Source organism: Pteronotus mesoamericanus, unplaced genomic scaffold (assembly GCF_021234165.1).
Source record: "Pteronotus mesoamericanus isolate MK-2021 breed Mesoamerican mustached bat unplaced genomic scaffold, CSHL_Meso_final contig_557, whole genome shotgun sequence".
Lineage (NCBI taxonomy): Eukaryota > Metazoa > Chordata > Mammalia > Chiroptera > Mormoopidae > Pteronotus > Pteronotus mesoamericanus.
Window position 1 is genome coordinate 849,226 of NW_026555200.1, and position 6,414 is coordinate 855,639.

Consider the following 6,414-nt stretch of genomic DNA (forward strand, 5'->3'; position numbering starts at 1 on the left):
CAGGCTTCTTACATTTCAGTCACAATATCATCCAAAAGCTGAGGGTTTTGCAGAGGAAATTATAGTAATTACCCACGGGAGGGCTGGCTGTATGAACTTCAGCTGATCTAAAACCTGGGGTGAGACTTAACTCCCTGGGGGTTAGGGATGAGGGAGTGATCCAGAAGGAACCTCCCCCTCACATCAGGGTCCCCCGGAAATGACACCGATGTCATTTAATGAACTCACAACTCTTGACAAGCCAAGAGGCAGGAAAGCCTAGTGGCTGGGAACCCAAGTGTCAAAAGCTGGACCAGCTGGCTCTGCCCTCCTGGTGCCCACCAGGAGGCGGGGGCTGTCCCCAGGGAGTAGAGATGATGAGGAACAGGCAGACAAACATGACACTTGCAGCTGCTCTGAGGGAAGCAAAAGGGATGACAGGCCGTGTCACTGGCCCAGGGCTCAGGGAAGACCCCTCTGCAGAGGAGGAACTTAAGGAGAGACCCGCAGGATAGGGAGGAGCCAGCCGTGGCACGGGGCTTGGACATGCGCCCTCCCTCCCTGGGCCTCAGTTTCTTCATCTGTCGAATGGGCACACTTATCTCACCTGTTTCATGGGGTGACAAGAAGTCCTCGCTTAACGTCCGCAGGGTCTGTGACCAGAAGCAAAATGACACCCAACCAATGTCACCGCAGGCTAATGGAGATAAGCAGAGCAACGTTCCTACGACGTTTCAGCCACGTTAGGGTGGAACGACGCTGAACAAAATGACATTATCTGAGGGCCTGCTGTCTCGTGAGGGTTCAATGAGCCCACACACACAGAGCTGGCCACGGGGTCCGGCCCGCAGCGCCCCAGCAGAGGCCGGGGGGGCCGGGCTGCCTTTCGAGGTGGCTCCCACCGCGGGGGGCCCCTCCTGCATGCCGGCAAGTCCTGGTCACTGGGGGACAGTGAACTGAGGAGGACAAAAGTCCCAGCCCCCAAGGACCAGCGTGGAGGAAGCGTCCAGCGCCACCTGTTGGTCCGGCTCTCACCAACTCTGGGTCCCAGCAGAACGCCTCCCCCTCCCCTCAGGCCGAGTCCCCCACTGGTGCACAGGGGCCCCCTGAGAGCCGTGTGCCCCAGTTCCTGAATCTCAAGAATCCGGGGTCTCAGCCGTGACCCCCGGGGAGCTGGTGACCCACTCTGTGGCGCTGAGCACAGCCAGGACTCCAGGGTGAGGCTCGGGAACCACGAGCAAGCTGGCCCGCCACCAGCTCACAGAGGGTGGGACCCCCTCCCCTCAGCCCCATGTCCCCAGGGCCTGGCACACAACAGGTGCTCAGCAGGATGGATGGATGAACTATAACCAGATCAAAGTGCCCCCCCCCCCACTGTGCTGCCACCAAGCAAGACATGAAGGGCAACCTGCTCTGCACCTGGCCGCCTGGGGCAAATGAAAGGCAAAAGGGACCAGAGACCTGGGCACGGAAGTGCCTGCTTCTGAGCCTCAGGTCCCCACCCTGAGAACGGGGCAAGGTTTCCGTCTTCTCTAGGGTTTGGAGAAGTTGAGGCTGGCTCAGAGGATCTTGATCCATAGAGGGGAAGGCCTCTCAGAGAACTTCCAGTCCAGCCCCTCATACCTGAGAAGGGTTCTCTCTGTCCCACCTGGACAGTAGCCCCTGCTTGAATGCCCCCAGTAATGGGATGCTCACTACCTCACTAGAGAGCCCATCGCTCTGTGAGGCTGGCTGGCGTCTTGCTAGGAAGTTTTCACTTAGGAAGCCCATCCTGCCCTGCAACTCCACTGAAGAAGGCTGCTCCTTGTGTTACCTGATTGAAGAGAAGTCCCAGAAAGCCTGCTGGGCCTGGACAGATGACCCCAGTCCAATCCCCAGCAGCACCATTCACCCAAGGTGTTACCTTGGGCAAGTGACCCATCCAAGTTTCAGCTTCCTCATCCATGGAATGGGGGGAATGATAGCACAATCATCATTATAGTGTGGTTGTAAGGCCTCATATAAGGCTTTATAATAAAATAAAGGCTTGCCAGGTGCCCAGCACACGCTAAGCAGCCAGCTTAGCATGGACGGTAGGAAGCAGACAGGACACAGGCCTTGAAAGCTGGGTGAAGGAGGGTGAGTTGGGCCTCAGAACAGCCGTGAGGCCTCCCTCCGCTTCTCTCACCGAGAGGTGGGGTGGCCACACGTCTCCATGAGGCGGCTTTTCCCAGGGGGAGCCTGAGATTGGGTGTCCACCTGGCCCCTGCCACCTGGACACGGATGGGCCCAAAGGTAAATGCCACGTCGGGCTGCAGGCAGGGGCACAGGGACGGGGCCAAGGAGGCTAAGCGAAGAGCCAATGGGGAGAAGCTGCCAGGCCTATTAACATATCAGTTTCTGCATGAACTCCCCCAGGGAGCTAGGCGGGCAGGTGGGAGGACTAAGGGCCTCGAGACAAGTCAAATTTTTCTATAAAGAAATATTCAGCTATTAAAACCCAGGCTCTCGGGCCACACGGGGCCTGCATACCAAGTGGGGCTGGTGCAGTGTAAGCAGCCTGTGGCTGAGGCAAGGGTGGGGAGCCAGGAGTGGACATGGCCTCGGGATGGGGGGCTCTGCAGAAGGGCCCCCGGAGGCTTGCCACGGTGGTCGCGGCACCGCCCCACCCCCACCAAGGGGCCCCAGGCTGGAGCCTGCCTGCCGGCCTCGTGCCGCTCCTGTGCAGGACCGTGAGGGCGTTGCAGAGAAACAGCCCGCTGAGAGGAGGGCAGCCCCCAATTTGCAGGCTGACTTCATACCTGGCTCTGCCCCAGAATCTCATTCATTCAACTTTGCTGAGAGTCAGCTATGTGCCGGGCGCGGAGCTGGAGGGTGTCAGCACTATTGACATGCGTGGCTGGCTCATCCTTTGTCGCTGGGACCATCCTGCGCACGGTAGCTTCCCTGGTCTCTCCCCACCACACGCCAGGACCAGTGCCCCCCTCTCCAGCTGGGACAACCGAAATTCCCCTGGGGCACAAAATCACCCCAGTTAAAAACTATTGAGCTCGAGAGAATAAAGCAACTAAAAAGCAAGTCTGAACTTGCTGCTCCCCACCTCAAACCTTCCCTGGCACCCAGGACCTTTGGCACAGAACCCAAGTTCCATGGCCTGACATACAAGGCCACCTGACTTGGCTCCTCTATCTCAATGCTCGCCAGTCCCTGCCCCATACTTGACCCTCTAGAGACAACAAGGCACAGGTCATCCCTGTCTCGGGACCCTCTTGCCTCCTGGCCTGCACCTTTTTTTCAACCCCTTCTCTGCCTGGCTTCTGTCTGTCTGCATTTAAGGAATCCACTCAGAGGTACCCTCCTCCAGGAAGCCTCCCCTACTGCTCCCAAGCCCCAGTAAGTAGCACACCCTCTGTGCTCCCATCTAACTCCCTCATAGCAGCCACCTGCACGCTTTGTGGGCCGGCCCATGCTATGATCACCTGCTTGCCCAAGACAGCCTTCACCCTCGGGGGAATTGTAATGAATGGGTGCCCTCAGCCTCCTACTAGAAAGAGACTTTTTCTCTCCTTAGGTCAAGAAGGGAAATCTAGACTTGAAGGGACGCTATTCAACAGCAAAGCCAATGGAGACAGGAACCAGGCTCTCAGGGAAAGACAGAAGGACCTTCAGCAAGGAGGACCACAGGGTCACGCCCAAGGCGAGGTACCACCCAGGGGCTGGTATGTCCTCAAGCTCTGCCACCAGCTTCCTGGGCCTCCCTCAGTTCCAAAACTGCATGGCTCGGTTTCCATCCTTTGCTACCTGGGTCTGGGACACATTATTAAAAATCATGATGATCACGATAGAAGGCCTTAGAGGAATCGTTGTCTCATTTAACCCTGGGGACGACCCTGTGAGGACACCATCCCCGTGTACCAAACGGGAAACTAAAGCTGAGACTGACCAGGCCATCAACTGGTTTTTTAGGTTTGAGCTCCACTTCAAAGCTACCAGCCCACACACAGCCCACCTCACCAGCTCAAAGACTCCCCATCTCCCCTTCTTTTTGGGGGGTCGGGGGCAACTGAGAAACATTTTGCTCTAAGTTTTCCCATGCCCAAGGCACGGGCACAGACCCGAAGTCCCGGGAACCCTCTCATGGAGAAGGCCTCTGCCTAACGGGGAATGGGGAAGAGAAAACCCAGCCAGCCTCTGTCAAAGCCTCTCCAAGCAGAAGAGGGATGCACAGTGCCCTGCAGCCACCCTCACATGCCGGAAATCGCCAGACTCTCCCCGGGGAGCCCTGGGAACAGCAGGGAGAGGGGTCGGGGTCCTTGAGCCTGTGGTTCAGTGATGCGGGAGGGAGGGAGGGCAGGGCCCCCGGGGGAGCTCCAAGCGGGGGGCTCCAGGCCAGGGGGCGTTCAACGGCTCCTGGCAGGGGCAGGCCAGGCGCACAGGATCCAGGCCTCCCTGGGTCTGAGATGGGAGAACCATGAGGGTGGGGGACATGCAAACATGACTTTGAGGAACCAGGGGCATCGGATCCTCAGGGGAGCCGGGCTGAAGACCCCTCCCCACCCCCACCCACACCTATAACATCCACCCCATTGCGGTCACAGCACTGACCATTACCGGAAACCTTCAGTGTCAGTTTGCTGTTCATCACCTGTCCCCCGACAAGACCCAAGGCGCCACCAGCACTGGCTCCAGGCTATCCTTGCACCTCCTGCCCCGGGTACAGTGTCCAACATAAGAGGCCATGTTCAGTAAATAAGTGATGAATTTGTTAGAGTGACAGGAAGTCTCATCTCTGAGGCGTGAAACCAGCTGTCCCCACCCCAGCCCAAACCACAGCCTGTTTCCTTATTTGTAAACCAAGTGTAATGAGTTGTTTTCACCTTGAAGTCCCACAGGTGGGGGGCTGTGGGGAGGGCTGGGGGGGAACAGAGGAGGGAGGAGCCTGAGCGGGGACCCTGGCCCAGCCCAGGCTCAGCCCAAGGGCTGCCCTGATGAACCCCGGCACCCCCGGCACCCACCGTGAAGCCCAAGCAGGAATGAAAGCATCAGCACGACATAAGCTCATCCAAAGACAAAAACTCACTGTTCCAGAGCCTTTCACCCCCTAACGGGCGCCGGGCGCTGGGAGCCAGGTGCCGGGGGCCGAGGAGAACTCCCGAGACTCCGCTCACGCTCACCCCAGCCCCAGAAGCCTCCCCGACAACAGAGGTGTCGGTCCTCAGACGCCGCAGCTCAAAGGCAGGCCCGCACCTCTGCCCCTTCACCTGGCCCGACCTGAAACGCGAACAAGGACCCGACGGACACCCGCTCCTCGCCAGACACCTCTCTCTCTCACTCAAAGGCTGTCATTTCACTGTCGCTTATCATCCCCACTCACAGGCAGGGAATCTGAGTCCCGGCCAGGTCAGGGGACCTTCTCCGATCACGCAGCCAACCGCAGAGCCGGTAGCCCCATGGAGCCGAAGTCTCCCCTCCACAGCCGGCCATCCTCGGCCCAAAGGACCACGTCGCTCGAGTCACCCACAGTCTGGGGCCTCCTCCACAGGCACAGCAAGGGCAGAAGCCTCGGCTCCTCGTGCAGCCCGGCTGCCGGCCGGCCCCTGCCCTCCCACCCCTCCCCGCCCCAGAGGCTGGCACCGGCGGACCCCAGACACAGGGCACACTGGTGCTACGTGGTCACACGCAACCCGCCTGGCAGAGAATGGGGGACCCAGAGCAAGGGCTACCTGCCAGGAGTGAGCCGGGGCCTGGGGAGGACGGAGTTCCCTGGCTGCTGGCCGCAGGTGTGAGCCCTTTAAGGAACGAAAGTGTGACCAGCTGTAGGGGCCGGGGCCTGTGATTTTAAAGGGCCTGAGAGGTGGGGGGGGCTGGTTTGTGTTTGACAGGGAGTAGGCAGGGGAGGCAGGAAGGGACAGAGAGTGGCCCTGAAAAGGAAGGACCCGCCCCCACCTGCCCAGCCACCTCCAGCCCAGACAGCACTGGGGACCTGGCTCACTCCAATAAAGACATCCGCAGCCTTATTTGAAACTCACTACTGCATCTAATTAGAGGCATTTACCCCCTCCCCTGATGCATCCTTCTCCTCCAATCAGTTTTATAGTAACAACTCATAAATTCTCCAACAGATGAAATTTTCTTTGACTAATCATAGCTGTTTGACGTGCTGGGGTACGACAGCTTGGTCTCGGGTCGGCAGGGTGCTGACTGAGGTGACCGTCGTCAGGGGTCAGGCATGGAGCCCAGAACCCACCATCTTGAGGGTCCTCTCCTCGGAGGGAAGCCATAAGGCGTTGGCAAGTGCCAGGCGCTGGGCAGCAATTGTCAGCTGTGTCCCCCTGTTCTGGGTCCTGAATTGCCTCCCGGCAGGGCGCGGAGCCCTTTCCCACTGCGCTAGACACACAATGGCTGGTGCCGAGGAGACGCTGGCTCACCCTGGCTTAAACGCCTAACACGAACCCG